Source organism: Heterodontus francisci, chromosome 9, assembly GCF_036365525.1.
Source record: "Heterodontus francisci isolate sHetFra1 chromosome 9, sHetFra1.hap1, whole genome shotgun sequence".
Classification (NCBI taxonomy): Eukaryota; Metazoa; Chordata; class Chondrichthyes; order Heterodontiformes; family Heterodontidae; genus Heterodontus; species Heterodontus francisci.
In genome coordinates this window covers 107424212-107446597 of record NC_090379.1, presented here as the reverse complement: position 1 = coordinate 107446597, position 22386 = coordinate 107424212, and the positions used below count along the sequence as shown (strand labels likewise).

The 22386-nt window shown below is 44.6% G+C and overlaps 1 protein-coding gene across 3 annotated transcripts in view; it reads left to right on the top strand.

The window, feature by feature from the left end:
• The window catches only part of LOC137373960 (metastasis-associated protein MTA1-like), a 141576-nt gene that overhangs the window by 18205 nt on the left and 100985 nt on the right, over positions 1–22386 (top strand). The gene's annotated exons all lie outside the window — the stretch shown is intronic.

The following is a 22386-nucleotide window of genomic DNA, read 5'->3' as shown; positions in this document are numbered from 1 at the left end:
TCATCTCATAATTTGATGAACTTTCATCTGGCAACAATGAATAAGCCTTATGGTCTTTTCCTGTTAGCTTGCTTTGTAACTACAGGGTCCAGCTCTCGGCCGGCCATTTCAGCTGTTTTGCAAGCTTTTCAAAAGTGACAAAAAATGCTTCCACATCCTCCCCATTGACCTTTGGAATTGACTGGGAGAGCTTTAAGAGCTCGGCACATGGCCCTGAACGAGGGGTAGTGTCCGTGGAACATAGTGAAACCTCCATGCTTTCACTTTTCCCTTTCTTGATACTCTTTCTGCTGTTTCTCTCTCTGGAATTCCAATTCGAGTTTCCTCTGTTCAAATTGTATTTTAGCTAACTGTACCCTGTCTGTTTTTGAATCTTCAGGTTCAAGTGAAAAATAGTTGGCCATAAGTCTTAAGATTTCAGATTTCTTAGCTTTTGCATGGAAAGTAATCCCTAACAGCCTAGCTACATTCCTCAACTCTTCAATAGGGTAGGGCCTATAATCTATCCCAAGTTACTTCATCCTGATTTGGGAAGGTACTGGCCTCTGATGTGGACATGTTAGTACTCTAGCAGCAAAAACCACAAGAAAACCTGTATTGAAATTTAAAAAAATTTTTTTTGACAAGGGATCAGTTTGGTTTCCCACTTGCAATTTCTTGTTTGTGGTTCGGTTACGATCCCGGATGAGAGCCCCCAAGTTTCTGTTACGGCCAGGTGAAGAGTGAATCTCAGGCTCCCCCCTCGCCCTTCCTCTTAGTTGACTGCAACAGGGTTTATTCCTTTTTAGAAACAGAGGTTGTGCTTACCACCTCGGTGAATGTTTTACCTTTTTCCTTCAATGTGATTGCAAAAGAACCAATCGGATAGGTTTTTTTGAGTTTAAACAAGAAAGAGGTAAGTTTATTATACTTAACACTCTAACACGATTTTAAAAAAATACTAAAAATATGCGACACATTCACATACACATTCACATGAGAATCACACACACACACAAACAAATTACAGGGGGAATCAGATTTGTTGGTTCGAGTAAGGTCCAGGATAAATGGAACTTAAAAATACAGCCTGTAAATCCAGTAGTCCTTGGCTGAAGCTGTATTTTTGAAGTCCTCACTGGTCCATATTTTCCTGAAGGCAGAGTTGATAGTTGATTCTCTTCCCCAGGTTGCTGGCTGTAGCAGTATGTAGCCTTGGAGGGTTCCCCAGCCGCAGATGGTTCTTTTTTTGATATTTTCTGGGGAGGGAGAAAGAGAGAGAGAGACAGGGGAGCAGCCATCTTCTTCGCTGCTGTATATTTAGTTACTGCTCACCTGCTGTCTGTGTCTCAAAACATTTAGTTTCTTCAGAGATGAGCAGGCAGTCATGTGGTTCTATCAATCCCCTTTGTTTTTAATGAGTTCCAAAGTCTAAAACCCAAAACTCCTCTTAGGTGGGGTTGCCAGTGTTTATTCCCCAGAGGGATGTCTCCACTTATGAATGCCTCAGGATGACTTTAGCTGGCTAACAAGGATCATCTGGCTAATCTACTCAGTTATCTCAAGCATTGTTTTGACTGGACTTCTTGTTATACTTTTTATTTCTAGTTCAGTCTCCTGGTGTTTCAGATGTAAATGGCAGTGGCTATCTTGGCTGCTAGTTTTTTTTTTACAAGTTACTGCAGTGTTTTTTCCCATTAAAGGTCTAATGTAAGTTTCCAACTGATGAAATTAATATTTCCCATTTGGCATATAGGGTATTCCTGGCACTATTTTTACTATCAGCAAAAATCTTCTGTGTACCTAAAAGGCAAATTAAATCTGTCTGCAGCAGAAAAACAGATAGTGCCAAGCTTTTTTGATTGACTTTATAAGGAAAATTGCCTAACAATTCAAGGTCTAATTTAGTGGCAGAAACCTCGTTTTAGAGCAGTGCTACATCAGTGACAACAGGTCTTGAACATCCTCGATCAATGAATCGCCATCCTATGCTGTGGCTCAGTGGGTAGCTCTCTTGCCTCTGAGTCAGAAGGTATAAGTCTCACTCCAGAGACTTGAGGACCAAACTCCAGGGAGTGCTGCATTGCCGGAGGTGTGGTCTTTTGGATCAGATGTTAAACCGAGGCCCTGTCTGTTCTCTCAGGTGGACTTAAACATAGTATGCCAATATTTTGAAGAAGAGCAGGGGAGTTCTCCCTGTTATTCTGGCCAATATGTATCTCTGAACTAAAACAGATTCACTAATCATTTCACTGGTTATACTCACCATTGGTGTTTTGTGGGACCTTGCTGTGCTCAAATTGGCTGCCGTGTTTTCCACATTACAATGGTAACAACACTTTAAAAGTACTTAATTGACTGTAAAGCTCTTTGGGATGTCCTGAGGTCATGAAAGACAGCATCTTCCAAACCCGAGACCTTGACCCCTAGAAGAACAATGGGAGCAGGCACATGGGAACATAACCACCTGCAGGCTCCCCCCTAAGTCACACACCAACTTGACTTGGAAAGATATCGTCGGTTCTTCACTGTCGCTGGAACTGTGGGTACAGCACTGTGGGTGTACCTACGCCACATGGACTGCAGCGGTTCAAAAAGGCGGCTCACCGCCACCTTCTGAAGGACAATTAGGGATGGGCAATAAATACTGGCCTTGCCAGTAATGCTCACATTCCATGGACGAATATAAAAAAGTAAGTCTTCCATCTTTCTGTGGCACATGTGCACATATGGATTTTCTGGCCAGTGGGGTCAGCCTAGAATAATTGGGAAATTAAGTGTTGATTTATTTTACCAGTCTCTGCTCCAGTCGTCTTGTGTTCTAGTTTCCAGCAGGTCTAAAGTCTTGTTGCACCAGTGTTTCATTGAGATGATGAAAGTAATGTTAATGAGATGTCCTTGTGGGATTCACCCCAAAGGTTTGCCATGCATTCTGTTTACCAATTTAAAATGGGTGGTAAAGGCCAATTACATTCTAGCCTTTCAGAAAATGAGTACTTAGAGCTGCATTACTGGGTTTTTGATTACTATAATCTAAATTCTGAACAGGAAAGTTTCTATAGGCGTGAGGACGAGAGGAGGAAGAAGAGGGTGAAAAGAAGGGATGCAAGACAGGTTTGCTTGCATCAGAGGCACACTGCCTCTACACATCCATACATCCACACGCCTAAGAATGTCAGGGGCAGCTATGCTATGCTTCACCAGGGAGGCAGGAATTTCATTTAGTACAAGACAAAGCAGTTAACAAGACAGATTTCTAACAGTTTTACCATTAAAAGCAATAGCTACAATAAACATGAGATTACCCACTACTCTGGTTAGAGAGTAACCCCTGCCTCTTCCTGGTGTTTCTCCTTCACTACAGTGAGGTCTACCTTTCTCCCAATGTCTGAAAATCCTGTGGTCCTGGTTCTGTGGTTCCTCTTTCAAGTCTTGTATTTGTCACACTCACGCAAGGAGGAATTATGAACTATATAATGAACTTGTGAATCAAACCTGAAAACAGGCACTTTTCCAAAAGAAACAAGATGGAGTCAAGAGGTCAGGTGGCATTATCCTGTACTGCCAATACACATGGAAATTACAAGAACCCTGAGTCAATTTTCATGTCTGGACCAGCCTTGGAGAAGGCATTAGAATGTAAATGGACTGATCTGTGTTAATGGCTACCTCTGTTCAACAAATTGGGTTAACAACAGCATGGCAGACACGGTGGCTGGGATTTTGCGAGGCCCCCTGAGGTGGGCTGAAGCTGGGGTGGGGCACGGAGTATTGCAATGGATGGCGGGGGGTGGGGGGGCGTCGGCAGGCGGTGTGGTGGGGCAGAGGGCGCCTCCCTGCCCCCGGGATAGGCTGACGATGGCCTTCCCGCCAGAGGCCAATTGAGGCCCTTAAGTGGCCTATTTATGGCCAATTAAGGAACTCTTCCCGCCTCCTCCAGGATCGTCATACGAGGCGCCACCCTGCTGGCTGGTGGGGGTGGGCATGGGGCAGGGGGAATCCCTCCTTCGTGGGAAATTTGTGGCCCACAGATGACCCCCACTGGGAGCAGCTTTACCCCCAGGGAACCCCCCCCCCTCCTCTGGACTGCACGACCACCTCCCCCCCCCCCTCCCCCCCCACATCCCCACTCACTGGGGCAACCCGGACTGGCCTTAGCGACCCTACCTCACCTACCTCCGGTCCGGGGTTCCAGCGCTGGGCTGGGTCTGAGGCTTCTGCAGTACCGGCAGTGGCCACTGCACCCGGTGGTGCTGCCGATACTGCTGAGTTGCTGGCTGGCATCTCGTGGAGGCGGGATTCCCGTGCCTTTAAATTCTTTAAAAGGACAGGGATCCTGCCTCCAGAAACTTTGATTTAAAAAGACCGGAGGATTGCTCTGGGTTTTGGCCGACTTTTTAGCCTGGCGCATGGAGTCCCACCTCCAGCACAAAATCCAGTCCAGTGTCTCCAAATTCAAACTCAAATGAATGGGTGTGAAAAAACACTCAACTTTCTCATGGAATGAAGACGGGTGACACCCAGACCCCATTGTCTAACAATGGCCCCGCCATCAGACATCGTTTATTAGGTCAATGGTAACAAGAAACCATGGTCACATGACAGAAACCAGGGGTCTGATAAGGAGCTTATAAAAGTATATGCTGGGCAGACAAAGGCAAAGGTACTGAAGTTGTGGCCTAACTAATGATTGATAGAGTTCCAGCATAAACTCCCTACTCTTATATTCTATACCATAGCTAATAAAAGAAAGGATTCCATATACCTTCCTAACCGCCTTGACAAACTGTCCTGCTACCTTCAGGGATCTGTGGATAGACGAACATACGAATTAGGAGCAGGAGTAGGCTACTCAAGCCTACTCGCCATTCACCGAGATCATGGCTGATCTGATTGTAATCTCAACTCCACATTCCCGCCTACCCCCGATAATCTTTTACTTGCTTGCTTATCAAGAATCTAGCTACCTCTTAAAAATATTCAAAGACTCTGCTTCCACTGTCTTTTGAGGAAGAGTTCCAAAGACTCACAGCCCTCTGAGAGAAAAAAATTCTCTTCATCTCTGTCTTAAATGAGCGACCCCTTATTTTTAAATAGTGACCCCCAGTTCTAGATTCTCCACAAGAGGAAACATCCTTTCCACATTCACCCTGTCAAGACCCCTCAGGATCTTGTATGTTTCAATCAAGTCCCCTCTTACTCTTCTAAACTTCAGCGGTTACAAGCCTAGCCTATCCAACCTTTCCGCATAAGAGAACCCACCTATTCCAGGTATTAGTCTAGTAAACCTTCTCTGAACTGCTTCCAATGCATTTACATCCTTCCTTAAATAAAGAAACCAGTACTGTACACAGTACTCCAGATGTGGTCTCACCAATGCCCTGTATAGTTGAAGCATAACCTCCCTACTTTTGTATTCAATTCCCCTTAGGATAAACAATAACATTCTATTAGCTTTTCTAATTACTTGCTGTACCTGCATACTAACCTTTTGCGATTCGTGCACTAGGGCACCCTATCCTTCTGCATCTCAGAGCTCTGCAATCTCTCTCCATTTAGATAAGATTTTTTATTCTTCCTTCCAAAATTTCACATTTTCCCACATTATACTCCATTTGCCCACTCACTTAACCTATGTATATCCCTTTGTAGCTTCCTGTGTCTTCTTCACAACTTACTTTCCTACCTATCTTTGTGTCATCAGCAAATTTAGCAACCATAGCTTCGGTCCCTTCATCCAAGTCATTTCTATAAATTGTAAAAAGTTGAGGCCCCAGCACTGATCCCTAAGGCACACCACTCGTTACATCTCGCCAACTAGAAAATGACCCATTTATGCCTACTCTCTGTTTCCTGTTAGCTAGCCAATCTTCTATCTATGCCACTATGTTACCCCCTACACCATGAGCTTTTATTTTCCACAATAACCTTGGATGTGGCACCTTATCAAATGCCTTATGGAAATCTAAGTACAGTACATCCACCGGTTCCTCTTTGAAGAAGTAACTGTGGATAAAGAACACCAATAAATTGGTTAAACATGATTTCCCTTTCACAAAGCCATGTTGACTCAGCCTGATTACCTTGAATTTTGCTAGGTGCCTTGCTGTAACGTCTTTAATAATAACTTCTAACATTTTCCCTATGCCAGATGTTAAGCTTAATTGGCCTGTAGTTTCCTGCTTTCTGTCTCCTTCCCTTTTTGAATAAAGGAGTTACATTCACTATTTTCCAACCTAATGGAACCTTCCCCAAATCTAGGGAGTTTGGAAAATTAAAACTAGCGCAACAACGATCCCACTAGCCACTTCTTTTAAGACCCTAGGACGAAGTCCATGAGGACCCGGGAACTTGTCAGCCCACAGTGCCAACAATTTGCTCAGTACCACTTCCCTGGTGATTGTAATTTTCTTGAGCTCTTCCCTCCCTTCCATTTCCTGATTTACAGCTATTCCTGAGATGTTACTTGTATCCGCTATAGTGAGGACCCATGAAAAATACCTGTTCAATTCATCTGCCATCTCCTTATTTTCCATTGTTAATTCCTCAGACTCACTTTCTATAGGACCAACACTTACTTTAACTTTTCTTTTTTAAATATCTATAGAAACTCTTAACTATCCTTTTATATTTCTAGCTAGCTTTCAGACTCTAATTTTTCCCACCATATTAATCTCTTAGTCATTCTTTGCTGTTTTATATTCTGTCCCATCTTCTGACCTGCCACCCATCTTTGCACAATTATATGCTTTTTCTTCAAGTTTGATGCGATCTTTAACTTTTTTCGTTAACCATGGATGGTGGGTCCTCCCTTGGAATTGTTCTTTCTCGTTGGAATGCATCTATTCTGTGTATTCTAAAATATCCCTTAAATGTCTGCCACTGCATCTCTATTGACCTGTCCCTTAACCTAATTTGCCAGTTCACTTGAGCTAGCTCTGCTTTCATGCCCTCATTATTGCCCTTGTTTAAGTTTAAAATACTAGACTTAGATGCACTTTTCTCTCCCTCAAACTGAATATAAAATATAGAATATAAAAAACCCTTTCTGCTTCTCTAGTTATGCGTCTCGCTAGACTAGGGGAGTCGTGAGGGTTTTGCAGTAAATAGTGGGGGCAATGGATCAAATTTGGGAAGATGTGGTAAATCAAAGAATAGAGACAAGGCAAGAGAGAAAGGTATCAATATGGGAAATGATGAGCAATGATCCCGTGACCTTCAATTTTTGATGCTCTCCTGAAGCCATGGTGTCCTCTTATTTTTTTCAATTTGCATTGTATTTGGAGCAACTGGAGACTAGAGATTGTTCTCCTCAAGGCAGAGAAGGTTCAAGGAAGGTTTAGTGAAGGTATTAAAAATTGTGAAGGGTTTTGATAGAATACATAAAGAGAAACTGTTTCCAATGGCAGTGGAGTCGGTAACCAGAGGCAACAGATTTAGCATAATTGACGAAACAAACTGCGGGAAGATGAGAATTTTTTATGCGTGAGTTATTACAATCTGGAATGCACTGCCTGAAAGGGCGATAGAAGCAGAAAAATTGGATGAATACTTAAAAAGGAAAGGTTTGCTGGGTATGGGGAAAGAGCAGTGGAGTTGGTCTAACTGGGTTGCTCTCTCAAAGAGCTGGCACAGGCACAATGGGCCAAATGGCCCTCCTCTGTGTTGGTTGATGCAATGATTCAAATTCCTGGTATTTGAACTTTTCACAGCAATGGTCAATTGGGCCTGCATCAATTTTGTCCACATCAGGTGGAATTTTGTTTAAGGTAAGTGTGTATGTTTACTGCGTGGGGGATGGAGAATTCCTTCTAACTGGCAGTGACTAAACAAACTGAATTTGAATTCACTTCAGTTGGCAAATCTTTTCTAATACATTGTGAATAGCGGCTTCACAGCACAGATGGGTCGAGCACTTGCATTTCTAGTGACTGGTTCACACAAAAATAAGACTTTGGAGGAACTGTGACCTCATCCTCTCCCTTCCTTGATGAAAGACCCCAAGCCCTCCCTAAAGCCAAGCCCAGTGTTGGGCAGCCTCTAGGCCACCTGACTTTCCGTGCTGACATTCCGAGAGTGTGAGCATCAGGGAGCAAAGTAAAAAAAAAAAAGCTTAAAGTGAGGTCAGCACAGGGGAAGATGCTGATTGGTGACTAGCTGAGATTTTCGTTTATAGAGGCATGGCAGGGCACCACAATCCCATGGAGTGTACAGCCATGTGGAAATTCCAGGGAACTACTTGTGTCCCGGACAACCACTTGTGGAGAAACTGTCGTCAGCTGGAGGAGCTTGAGTTCGAGATTTCAGAGCTTGAGAAGCAGCTGGCGCCACAAGGGTGCATCTGCGACACTGAGAGCTACGTGAATAGCACATTTCTAGAGGTGGTCATGCTGCAGCTTGAGGGTGCGCTGGCAGAGAGGGAATGAGTGACTGCCAGACAGTCAAGCAGGGCCAGGCAGGTTGTGCAGGGGTCCCCTGAAGAAAGAAATTAAAAAGTAAGACCTCAAAGATCGTAATCTCCAGATCACTCCTGGTGTTACGTGCTGGTGAGTACAGAGATGGGAAGATAGTGCGGCTGAATGTGTGGCTAGAGAGATCGTGCAGGAGGAGGGATTTTAGGTTCCTAGGACATTGGGACCAGTTCTGGGGGAGGTGGGATTTGTACAAGTCAGATGGGTTACACCGGGGCCAATATCTTTGCGGGGAGGTTAGCAAGTGCTGTTGGGGAGGGTTTAAACTAGCTTGGCAGGGGAATTTGAACCTGACAGATTCAGAAGAAAGAGAATAAAAGCTGGAAATAGAGGCAGAAAATGAGTAAGTATGGATGGAAGATCGAGGAAACAAAGCTAGAAAATAGATGGCAAAGGAGTTGTTCAATGATTTGTGGTATATACTTCAAAGTTTAGTGAAGAAGGCAGGTAAGCTTAGGACACAGATAACATTTGAAAGTATGGTGATATAGCCATTACTGAAATGTGGCTTAAAGGGGAGGAGTGGCAACTCTACATTCCTGGTTACAGCGTTTTCAAACAGAATAGAGAGGGGAGTAAAAATGGAGTGGGGTTTGGCGGTGGGGCCAGTGGGGGGGGGGGCGGTCATAATATTGGTTAAAGAAACAATCACAACTGTGAGAAGGGATGATAGACTAGAAGGGGCACCAAATGAGGTCATATAGGTTGAACTGAGGAATTAAAAAAGGGGCAATCACAATGCTAGAAGTATACTGCAGACCCTCAAACAGTCAGAAGAAGATGAATGAGCACTTATGTAGGCACATTTCTGAGAAATGCAGAAACAAAGGGCATCAATTGCAGGAGAATTCAACTATCCTAATATTAACTGGGATAAAATAAGTGTAAAAGAATTCTTAAAATACATTGAGAACTTTTTTAGGCAGTACTTAGCAAGCCCAACAAGAGTAGGGGTGGTTCTGGACTTAGTTTTAGGAAATGAAGCTGGGCAAGTGGAAGGGGTACCAGTGGGATAGCATTTCAGTGGTAGTGATCATAATTCAGTTAGATTTGGTTATGGAAAAGGATAAAGATAGACCAAGCGTATAAATTTCAAATTGGGGAAAGGTTAGTTTTATGAAGCTGAGATGTGATTTGGTAAAAGTGGACTGGAAACAGCTACTTGAAGGTAAATTAGTGTCGGAGCAGTCAGAGGAGGAGGTAAAGAGGGTTTAGAACATATATGCACCCACAAAGAAAAAGGCTGGGGCTCACAAATCTAAACAGCCCCCCCATCCCGGGATATCAAAAAGCATTCAGAGTAGGATAGGAGGAAAAAAGATGTCGGTGTCAAAAACTCAATACCGTAGAAAGCCGAGAGGAGTATAGAAAATGCAGGGGTGAAATTAAAAAGGAATTAGAAAAGCAAAGAGAAGGCATGAAAAAAATGTTGGCATACCTAAAAATGAGGTGACAACCTGGTGAAGTTAGAATACGTGCTTAACAGCAGAAGCAGCATGAGATAGACAGAGCTAAGAACTCCCACAACCAACGGATCAGATCAAAGCTTGCAGTCCTGCCACATCGAGTCGTAAATGGTGGTGGACAATTATCCAACTAATCGGAGGAGGAGGTTCCACAAACATCCCATCTTCAATGATGGTGGAGCCCAGCATGTCAGTACAAAAGACAACACTGAAGCATTTGCAACCATCTTCAGCCAGAAGTGCCGAGTGAATGATCCATCTTGTGATATCAAGAAAGGGCTGAACGCACTGGATATAGCAAAGGCAAGGGCTCTGACAACATCTGGCTATAGCACTGAACACCAGGCACTTCAGAACTAGCCAGATCCCTAGCCAAGCTGTTTCAGTACAGTTACAACACTGGCATCTACCCAACAATGTGGAAAATTGCCCAGGTATGTCTTGTCCACAAAAAGCAGGACAAATCCATCCGGCCATCAATCATCAACAAAGTGACGGAAGCTGTCGTTGACAGCGCTGTCAAGCAGCACTTACTCGGCAATAACCTGCTCTGCTCAGTTTGGGTTCTGCCATGGGCACTTGGCTCCAGATCTCATTAGAGCCTTGGTCCAAACATGAATGAAAGAGCTGAATTCCAAAGAGGAGGTGAGTGTGGCATCATGGAGCCCTAGAGAAACTGAAGTCGATGGGAATCTGGGGAAAGCTCTCCATTGGTTGGCGTCATACCTAGCACAAAGGAAGATGGTTGTGGTTGTTGGAGGCCAATCATCTCAGCCCTAGAACATCACTGCAGAAGTTCCTCCTCAGGGCTGTGTCTTAGGCCCAACCATCTTCAGCTGTTTCATCAATGAACTTTTCCCTTCATCATTAAGTGGGGATGTTCACTGTTGACTACACGGTGTTCAGTACGATTTGCAACTCCTTAAATACTGAAGCAGTCTGTGTGTGCATGAAGCAAGATCTGGACAACATTCAGACTTGGGCTTATAATTGGCAAGTAACATTCGTGCCAGGCAATGACTGCCTCCAACAAGAGAAAATCTATCTCCACGACATTCCACGGGATTACCATTGCTGAATTCCCCGCAGTCCGCTTGTTTGGCATCCATTCACAAACTTAAATATTTACTCCCACTTCCAGTGGCAGCAGTGTGTACCATCTATAATAGGCACTACAACAACTTGCCAAGCCTCCTTCGACAGCACCTTCCAAACCCGCGACCTCTACCACCTAGAAGGACGAGGGCAGCTGATGCATGAGAACACCACCTGCAAGTTCCCTCCAAGCCACACACCATCCTGACTTGGAACTATATTGCTGTTCCTTCACTGTCGCTGTGTCAAAATCCTGGACCTCCCTTCCTAAGAGCACTGTCGATATACCTACACCACATGAAATGCAGTGGTTCAAGAAGGCAGCTCACCACCACCTTCTCAAGGGCAATTAGGGATGGGCAACAGGTGCTGGCCTCGCTAGTGATGCCCACATCCGATGAATGAATAACAAAGAACAAGGAAGAAGATAACTAAGGGAAAGCGTAGAGCCAATTAGAGACCAAAAAAGTTAGTGTGTGTTGAGGTGCAAGACATGGGCGTGGTTCTTAATGAATATTTTGTGTCTGTTCACACAAGACATGAAGCAAAGTAGTTAAGGAAGAGTGTGGAATATTGGATGGGATAAAACATAGTGAGGGAGGAAATATTAAGGCATTTAGTATCCTTAAAAGTAGATAAACCACCAGGCTTGGATGAAATGTATCCCAGGCTGCTTAGGGACCTAAACATCCAAAAACATGGAGTAACCCCCCCCCCCCCCCACAAGTGTGATTTAAATATTTTTGCCAAGTTTTGGTTTGGTGGCAGTCCCCTTAATCCAGTCATAATACAAGTAATATATGTCAACCGTGACCCACTCTCGTCTCTCAGTCAGAAGGTTGTAGGTTCAAGACCCAATCCAGAGACTTGAGCACAAAATCTAGGCTGACATTCGAGAATAGTACTGTGCGATTGGAGGTGCCTTCTGTCAGATGAGCTGTAAACCGGTGCCCCAGCTGCCTTCCCCTTCAGTACCACACTGAAGTATCAGCTGGATTTTATGCTCAGGTCTCTCAAGTGGGACACGAAATCCACAGCCCTTCTGACTCAACAACAAAACTTGGTATTTATATAGCACCTCTAATGTAATAAAACATTCCAAGGCACTTCACAGGAGCATTATAATACAAAATTTGACATCAAGCTGCACAAAAAGATATTTGGGCAGATGACTAAAAGCTTGGTCAAAAAAGTTTTAAGGAGTGTCTTCAACGAGAAAGGCGAGGTGGAGTGGCAGTGAGATTTAGGGAGGGAATTCCAGAGTTTAGGCCTTGGCAGCTGAAGGCACAGCCAGCAATGGTGGAGCTATTGAAATCGGGGATGCTCGAGGCCAGAATCAGATGAGTGCAGATATCTCTGAGGGTTGTGAGTTGGAGGAGATTACAGAGATAGGAAGGGGCGAGGCCTTGGAGGGATTTGAAAGCAAGGATGGGAATTTTAAAATCGAAGTGTTGCATAGCTGGGAGCCAATGTAGGTCAGCGAGCACAGAGGTGATGGGTGAATGGAGTCTTGGTTGAGTTAGGACCCAGGCAACAGAGTTTTGGGAGACATCAATTTTATGGAGGGTAGAACGTTGGTGGGCAGCCAGGAGTGTATTGGAATAGTCAAGTCTTAACAAAGGTATGGATGAGGGTTTCAGCAGCAGATAAGCTGGGGCAGAGGCGGAATCAGGCAACGTTACGGAATTGGTCTAAATGGTGGTGCGTATGTCTGGTGAGAAGCTCATTTTGGGGTCCAGTATAACACCAAGGTTGTGAAAGATCTGGTTCAGTCTCAGACAGTTGCCAGAGAGAGGGGTGGAGTCAGTGGCTTGGGAACGGAGTTGTGTGAGGACTGAAGACAGTGGCTTTGGTCTTCCCAATATTTAGGTCACAAAATCACAGAATTGTTACAGCACAGAATGAGACCATTTGGCCCATCATGGCTGTACGAGCTCTGCGAATGAGCAGTTCACTTAGTGTCATTCCCCGACTTTCTCCCCATAACCCTGCACATTCTTCCTTTTTAGATAACTATCTAATTCCCGTTTGAATGCTTTGATTGAACCTTCCTCCACCACACTGTCAGGAAGCGCATTCCAAATCCTAACCACTCACTGCGTGAAAACCTTTTTTCCTCATGTTGCCATTGCTTCTTTTGCCGATCACTTTAAATCTGTGCCCTCTCATTTTTGATCCTTTCATGAATGGAAACAGTTTTTCCCTATCTGTTCTGTCCAGACCCCTCATGATTTTGAATACCTCTATCAAATCTCCTCTCAGTCTTCTTTCTCCAAGGAAAACAGCCCCATCTTCTCCATTCTGTCCTCATAACTGAAGTTCCCCATCCCTGGAACCATTCTTGTGAATCTTTTCTGCGCTGTCTCCAATGCCTTCACAACTTGCCTTAAATGCAGCGCCCAGAACTGGAAGCAATAGTCCAGTTGAGGCCAAACCAGTGTTTTATACAAGTTTAACATAACCTGCTTGCTCTTGTACTCTATGCCCCTGTTAATAAAGCCTACAATATGTATGCTTTAATAATCACTGTCTCAACCAGTCCAGCCACTTTCAATGGCTTATGCACAGATGCACTCAGGTCCCTCTGCTCCTGCACCCCTTTTAGCATTGTGCCCTTTATTTTATATAATGTCTCTCCATGTTCATCCTACCAAAATGAATCACTTCACACTTCACATTGAACTTCATTTGTCCGCCCATTCCACCAACTTGTCTGTGTCCTTTTTAAGTTCCACAATATCTTAAAGAAACATAGAAAATAGGAGTAGGAGTAGGCCATTTGGCCCTTCGAGCCTGCTCCGCCATTCATTATGATCATGGCTGATCATCTAACTCAGTAACCTGTTCCCGTTTTCGCCCCATCCCCTTTGATCCCTTTAGACCCAAGAGCTATATTTAATTCCTTCTTGAAAACATACAATGTTTTGGCCTCAACTGCTTTTTGTGGTAGCGAATTCCACAGGCTCACCACTCTCTGGGTGAAGAAATGTCTCCTCATTTCAGTCCTGAAAGGTTTACCCCCTATCCTTAGACTATGACCCCTGGTTCTGGACTTCCCCCCCCCTCCCCCCACCATTGGGAACATCCTTCCTGCATCTAACCAGTCAAGTCCTGTTAGAATTTTATAGGTTTCTATGAGATCCCCCCTTATTCTTCTGAACTCCAGCAAATATAATCCTAATTGACTCAATTTCTCCTGATACGTCAGTCCCGCCATACAAAGAACAAAGAAAATTACAGCACAGGGACAGGCCCTTCGGCCCTCCAAGCCTGTGCCGATCCAGATCCTCTATCTAAACATGTCGCCTATTTTCTTAGGGTCTGTATCTCTTTGCTTCCTGCCCATTCATGTATCTGTCTAGATACATCTTAAAAGACGCTATCGTGCCCGCGTCTACCACCTCCGCTGGCAACGCATTCCAGGCACCCACCACCCTCTGCGTAAAGAATTTTCCACGCATATCCCCCCTAAACTTTTCCCCTCTCACTTTGAACTCATGACCCCTAGTAATTGAATCCCCCACTCTGGGGAAAAAGCTTCTTGCTATCCACCCTGTCTATACCTCTCATGATTTTGTATACCTCAATCAGGTCCCCCCTCAACCTCCGTCTTTCTAATGAAAATAATCCTAATCTGCTCAACCTCTCTTCATAGCTAGCGCCCTCCATACCAGGCAACATCCTGGTGAACCTCCTCTGCACCCTCTCCAAAGCATCTACATCCTTTTGGTAATGTGGCGACCAGAACTGCACGCAGTATTCCAAATGTGGCCGAACCAAAGTCTTACACAACTGTAACATGACCTGCCAACCCTTGTACTCAATACCCCGTCCGATGAAGGAAAGCATGCCGTATGCCTTCTTGACCACTCTATTGACCTGCGTTGCCACCTTCAGGGAACAATGGACCTGAACACCCAAATCTCTCTGTACATCAATTTTCCCCAGGACTTTTCCATTTACTGTATAATTCACTCTTGAATTTGATCTTCCAAAATGCATCACCTCGCTTTTGCCCTGATTGAACTCCATCTGTCATTTTTCTGCCCAACTCTCCAATCTATTTATATTCTGCTGTATTCTCTGACAGTCCCCTTCACGATCTGCTACTCCACTAATCTTAGTGTCGTCTGCAAACTTGCTAATCAGACCACCTATACTTTCCTCCAAATCATTTATGTATATCACAAACAACAGTGGTCCCAGCACGGATCCCTGTGGAACACCACTGGTCACATGTCTCCATTTTGAGAAACTCCCTTCCACTGCTACTCTCCTGCACAAAACCATGTTGCCTATCACTGATAAGCCCATTTTCTTCCAAATGGGAATAGATCCTATCCCTCAGTATCTTCTCTAGCAGCTTCCCTGCCACTGACGTCAGGCTCACCAGTCGATAATTACCTGGATTTTCCCTGCTACCCTTCTTAAACAAGGGGACAACATTAGCAATTCTCCAGTCCTCCGGGACCTCACCCGTGTTTAAGGATGCTGCAAAGATATCTGTTAAGGCCCCAGCTATTTCCTCTCTCGCTTCCCTCAGTAACCTGGGATAGATCCCATCCGGACCTGGGGACTTGTCCACCTTAATGCCTTTTAGAATACCCAACACTTCCTCCCTCCTTATGCCGACTTGACCTAGAGTAATCAAACATCTGTCCCTAACCTCAACATCCGTCATGTCCCTCTCCTCGGTGAATACCGATGCAAAGTACTCGTTTAGAATCTCACCCATTTTCTCTGACTCCACGCATAACTTTCCTCCTTTGTCCTTGAGTGGGCCAATCCTTTCTCTAGTTACCCTCTTGCTCCTTGTATATGAATAAAAGGCTTTGGAATTTTCCTTAACCCTGTTTGCTAAAGATATTTCATGACCCCTTTTAGCCCTCTTAATTCCTCGTTTCAGATTGGTCCTACATTCCCGATATTCTTTCAAAGCTTCGTCTTTCTTCAGCCTCCTAGACCTTATGTATGCTTCCTTTTTCCTCTTAGCTAGTCTCACAATTTCACCTGTCATCCATGGTTCCCTAATCTTGCCATTTCTATCCCTCATTTTCACAGGAACATGTCTCTCCTGCACGCTAATCAACCTCTCTTTAAAAGCCTTCCACATATCAAATGTGGATTTGCCTTCAAACAGCTGCTCCCAATCTACATTCCCCAGCTCCTGCCGAATTTTGGTATAGTTGGCCTTCCCCCAATTTAGCACTCTTCCTTTGGGACCACTCTCGTCTTTGTCCATGAGTATTCTAAAACTTATGGAATTGTGATCACTATTCCCAAAGTAGTCCCCTACTGAAACTTCAAACACCTGGCCGGGCTCATTCCCCAACACCAGGTCCAGTATGGCCCCTTCCCGAGTTGGACTATTTACATACCGCTCTAGAAAACCCTCCTGGATGCTCCTTACAAATTCTGCTCCATCTGGACCACTAACACTAAGTGAATCCCAGTCAATGTTGGGAAAATTAAAATCTCCTATCACCACCACCCTGTTGCTCCTACATCTTTCCATAATCTGTTTACATATTTGTACCTCTATCTCACGCTCGCTGTTGGAGGCCTGTAGTACAGCCCCAACATTGTTACCGCACCCTTTCTATTTCTGAGTTCTGCCCATATTGCCTCACTGCTCGAGTCCTCCATAGTGCCCTCCTTCAGCACAGCTGTGATATCCTCTTTGACCAGTACTGCAACTCCTCCACCCCTTTTACCTCCCTCTCTATCCCGCCGGAAGCATCGATATCCTGGGATGTTTAGTTGCCAATCATGCCCTTCCCTCAACCAAGTCTCAGTAATAGCAATAACATCATACTCCCAGGTACTAATCCAGGCCCTAAGTTCATCTGCCTTACCTACTACACTTCTTGCATTAAAACAAATGCACCTCAGACCACCAGTCCCTTTGCGTTCATCATCTGCTCCCTGTCTACTCTTTTCCTTAGTCACGCTGACTTCATTATCTAGTTCCTTACAGGCTTTAGTTACTACCTCCTTACTGTCCACTGACCTCCTCATTTGATTCCCATCCCCCTGCCACATTAGTTTAAACCCTCCCAGGAATCAGTCTGGTAAACCTTGACTGCACTCCCTCTATAGCAAGAACATCCTTCCTCAGATAAGGAGACCAAAACTGCACACAATATTCCAGGTGTGGCCTCACCAATGCCCTGTATAATTGCAGTAAGACATCCCTGCTCCTGTACTCGAATCCTCTTGGTATGTAGGCCAACATGCCAGTTGCCTTTTTTACTGCGTGTTGGACCTGCATGCTTACCTTCATCGACTGGTGTACGAGAACACCCAGGTCTCACTGCATATTCCCCTCTCTCAGTTTATAGCCGTTCAGATAAGAATCTGCCTTCCTGTTTTTGCTACCAAAGTGGATAACCTCACATTTATCCACATTATACTGCATCTGCCATGCATTAGCCCACACACTCAACTTGTCCAAATCACCCTGAAGCCTCTCTGCATCCTCCTCACAACTCACTCTCCCACCCAGTTTTGTGTCATCTGCAAATTCTATTTAGTTCCCTCATCTAAATCATTAATGTATATTGTGAAAGCTGGGGTCCTAGCTCTGATACCTGTGGTACCCCACTAGTCACTGCCTGTCATTCGGAAAAAGATTTATCCCTACTCTTTGTTTCCTGTCTGCCAACCAATTTTCTATCTATCGCAATACACTACCCCCAATCCCATGTGCTTTAATTTTACATGCTAATCTCTTATGTGGCACTTTGTCGAAAGCCTTCTGAAAGTCCAAATAAACCACATCCACTGGCTCCCCCTCATCAACTCTACTAGTTACATTCTCGAAGAATTCTAGTAGGTTTGTCAAGTATGATTTCCCTTTCGTAAACACATGCTGACTCTGCCTGATTCTACCACTGCTCTTTTTTTTTAGAACTCTGCTATAAACGTGCTCTGCTATAAAATCTTTGATAATGGACTCTAGAATTTTCTCCACTACCGACGTCAGGCTGACTGGTTTATAATTCCCTGCTTTCTCTCTACCTCCCTTTTTAAATAGTGGGATTACATTAGCTACCCTCCAATCTGTAGGAACTGTTCCAGAGTCTATAGAACCTTGGAAGATGGCCACCAATGCATCCACTATTTCTAGGGCCACTTCCTTAAGTACTCTGGGATGCATACCATCAGGCCCTGGGGATTTATCAGCCTTCAATCCCGTCAATTTCCCCAACACCATTTCTCTACTCATACTGATTTTCTTCAGTTCCTCTCTCTCACTAAGCCCTCTGTTCCCCAGCATTTCTGGTATGATATGTGAAGACAGAACCAAAGTATGCATTTCGTTGGTCAGCCATTTCTTTGTTCCCCATAATAAATCCCCTGTTTCTGACTGTAAAGGACCTTCCTCACAGTTGAGAATGCTTCCATGTTTTGTATCATCTACAAATTTTGAAATTGTGTCCTGTACACCAAGGTCTGGATGAAATTTCTGCTCATTCATTACTGAATGTCAGACAAGTAGTCGAACAATTTTGTGAGAGTTGGTAGTAAGGTGGAGCAGGGTGTCATCACTTGTGGAAACTGACTCTGTGTTTTCCGATGATGTCACTGAGGGGCAGTATGTAGATGAGAAACAGGAGTGGGCCAAGGGGGACACCACGGCAGCGCAGTGGTTAGCACCGCAGCCTCACAGCTCCAGCGACCCGGGTTCAATTCTGGGTACTGCCTGTGTGGAGTTTGCAAGTTCTCCCTGTGTCTGCGTGGGTTCCTGTGTTCCGGTTTCCTCCCACATGCCAAAGACTTGCAGGTTGATAGGTAAATTGGCCATTATAAATTGCCCCTAGTATAGGTAGGTGGTAGGGAAATATAGGGACAGGTGGGGATGTGGTAGGAATATGGAATTAGTGTAGGATTAGTATAAATGGGTGGTTGATGGTCGGCACAGATTCGGTGGGCCGAAGGGCCTGTTTCAGTGCTGTATCTCTAAACTAAAAACTAAACTAAACTAAACCAGAGGTGACGGAGCAGGAGGAGAAGCCAGTGCAGGTGATTTGCTGGCTATAATTAGATAGAAAATAATGGAATCAGGGGAGAGCAGTTTACCCAGCTGGACTACAGCATTGGAGGAGATGGTGTGGTCAACAATGTCAAAGGCTGCAGGCAAGTCGCGAAGGATGAGGAGGGATGGTTTCTCTTTGCCACAGTCATGGAGGATGTCTTTTGTGACTTTGGCAAGAGCTATTTTGGTACTGTGGCAGGGATGGAAATTTGATTGGTGGGATTAAAACATGGAGTTTTGGGAAAGATGGACGCGGATTTGGGAGGTGACAATATTTTCAAGGACTTTGGAGAGGAAAGGGAAGTTGGTGATAGGGTGGTAGTTTGCAAGGACAGAGGAGCCAAGGGTTGTTTTTTTTTGAGAATGGGGTGATAATGGCAGATTTAAAGGAAAGAGGGTCGGTACCTGAGGAGAGAGAACTGTTAATGATATCAGATAGCATAAGGACCAGGAGGGAAGTTGAGTGGTCAGCAGTGTAGTGGGAATAGAGTTAGGAGATCAGGATTTGGGTCTCATGACAAGATGAGCTTGGAGAGGACTTGAATGGAGATAGGAGGAAAACTAAAGCAAGATGCAAGTTCAGGGTTTGGGCACTGAGGAACCTTAGAGGAAGTTTGGCCTGGTGAGATAGCGGAAGTGGGGGGGTGGTGGTGTGGGGGGGGGAGTTACTGGCAGATGCAGCTGATTGGATTGTCTCAATATTAGTGCAAAAGAAGTCCATGAGCTCCTCACACTTGTTGGAGGTGAGGGTGAAGAGACAGGGGAGAGGGTTTAAGAAGGCGATTTTCAGTGGAGAAAAGAGGCTGGGGGTTTTCTTCGCATTCCAGGATGATCTGAAATAGTGAGTATTTTTGGCAGATGAGTCTGTACCCGAAAGTGGTTCATGTGGTCCAGCCAGATCTGATGAATGACTGAACCAGTTGTCCACCATATCTGTTCAAGTGATCCTTGGACATAAGGGAGCGGAGTTGAGGGCCGTACCAGGGGAAACGGCCAGGGGCAGAGATAGAGAAATGGTTTTAATGGGGCCTCAAGCGTCGAAGGTGGAGATGACTGTGTGCTGGAGCTGATTGGTCATGACAGAAATTTCTTGATGAACAGAGGCTAGATAGTTGAGGTCTTGAAATTGCAGTTGTAATTGAATTGAGAGAGTTTTTCCAGGGTGGATACACAAGGAAGTGGGTTTGGGAGGGGAAGGGGGGTGTGGGTGGAGAGTCATGCTAGGAAGTGATCCGAGATGGCCTTATCTATGATACAATGGGAGTATCAAGACCACGTGAGATGGTAAGGTCAAGTCAGTGGCCTATAGACTTATGCTGACACCAGTAATCCCTTGAAGTTGCACAGAGCACAGCAACCTGTAAGTCCCTGCGCAGGCTGCGCTCAAGTTGGCCCCTTTTAAATTACCACTCGTGTGGCTGTGCAAAGAAAATTAAAGGGGCCATGCACTTTAAGAAATTTCCTGCACACTCGGGGGAAAAAAATTGGACGGAACCTTGGCTGTCACCTGTGTTTTTCCTATTGTGTCTTTTGTTGGATATGTGTGGACTGATTTCATTGTGTAATATTGTGTAATGCTAGTACTAATTGGAAGGGCGGGAGATGAAGACAAATGTGGGTCCCTTACAGTCAGAAATGGGGAAAGTTTTAATGGGAACAAAGCAATGGCAGACCAATTAAATACATACTTTGGTTCTGTCTTCACAAAGGAGGACACAAATTACCTCCGAGAAATGTTGGGGAACAGAGCATCTAGTGAGAAGGAGGAACTGTATGACATCAGTATTAGTAGGGAAATTGTGTTAGGGAAATTGACGGGATTGAAGGCCGATAAATCCCCAGGGCCTGATTATCTACATCCCAGAGTACTTAAGGAAGTGGCCCTAGAAATAGTAGATGCATTGCTGGTCATTTTTCAAAATTCTGTAGACTCTGGAACAGTTCCAACGGATTGGAGAGTAGCTAATGTAACCCCATTATTTAAAAAAGGAGGTAGAGAGAAAAGAGGGAATTATAGACTGGTTAGCCTTACATCAGTAATGGGGAAAATGCTCGAGTCCATTATAAAAGATGTAATAGTCGAGCACTTGGAAAACAATGACAGGATCGGACAAAGTCAACATGGATTTACGAAAAAGAAATCATGCTTGACAAATCGACTGGAATTTTTTGAGGGTGTAACTAGTAGAATAGATAAGGGAGAACCAGTGAATGTGGTGTATTTGGACTTTCAGAAGGCTTTTGATAAGGTCCCACATAAGAGATTAGTGTGCAAAATTAAAGCACATGGGATTGGGGGTAAGGTACTGACATGGATAGAGAACTGGTTGGCAGACAAGAAACAAAGTAGGAATAAACGGGTCTTTTTCCGAGTGGCAGGCAGTGACAAGTGGGGTACCGCAGGGATCAATGCTAGGACTCCAGCTATTCACAATATATATTCATGATATAGATGAGGGAATTAAATGTAATATATCCAAGTTTGCAGCCGACACAAAGCTGGGTGGGAGTGTGAGCTGTGAGGAGGATGCAGAGAGGCTCCAGTGTGATTTGGACAGATTGAGTGAGTGGGCAAATACATGGCAGATGCAGTATAATGTGGACATATGTGAGGTTATCCACTTTGGTGGCAAAAACAGGAAGGCAGATTATTATCTGAAAGGTGATAAATTGGGAAAGGGGGAGGTGCAGCGAGTCCTGGGTGTCCTTGTGCACCAGTCGCTGAAAGTAAGCATGCAGGTGCAGCAGGCAGTTAAGAAGACAAACGGTATTTTGGCCTTCATAGCGAGAGGATTCGAGTACAGGAACAAGGATGTCTTGCTGCAATTATACAAGGCCTTGGTGAGACCACACCTTGAGTATTGTGTGAAGTTTTTGGTCTCCTTATCTGAGGAAGGATCTTCTTGCTATGGATGGAGTGAAGCAAAGGTTCACCAGACTGATTCCTGGGATGGCAGGACTGACATATGACGAGAGATTGGGTCGATTAGGCTTGTTTTCACTCGAGTTCAGAAGAAGGAGAGGGGATCTCATAGAAACCTACAAAATTCTAACAGGACTGGCAGACTAGATGCAGGAAGGATGTTCCTGATGGTGAGGGAGTCCAGGACCAGGGGTCACAGTCTAAGGATAAGGGGTAAGCCATTTAGGACTGAGATGAGGAGAGATTTCTTCACCCAGAGAGTGGTGAACCTGTGGAATTCTCTACCACGGAAAGCAGTTGAGGCCAAATCATTAAATATATTCAAGAAAGAGTTAGATATCGTTCTTAGGGCTAAAAGGATCAAGGGATACGGGGAAAAAATGGGAACAGGGTACTGAGTTTGGATGATCAGCC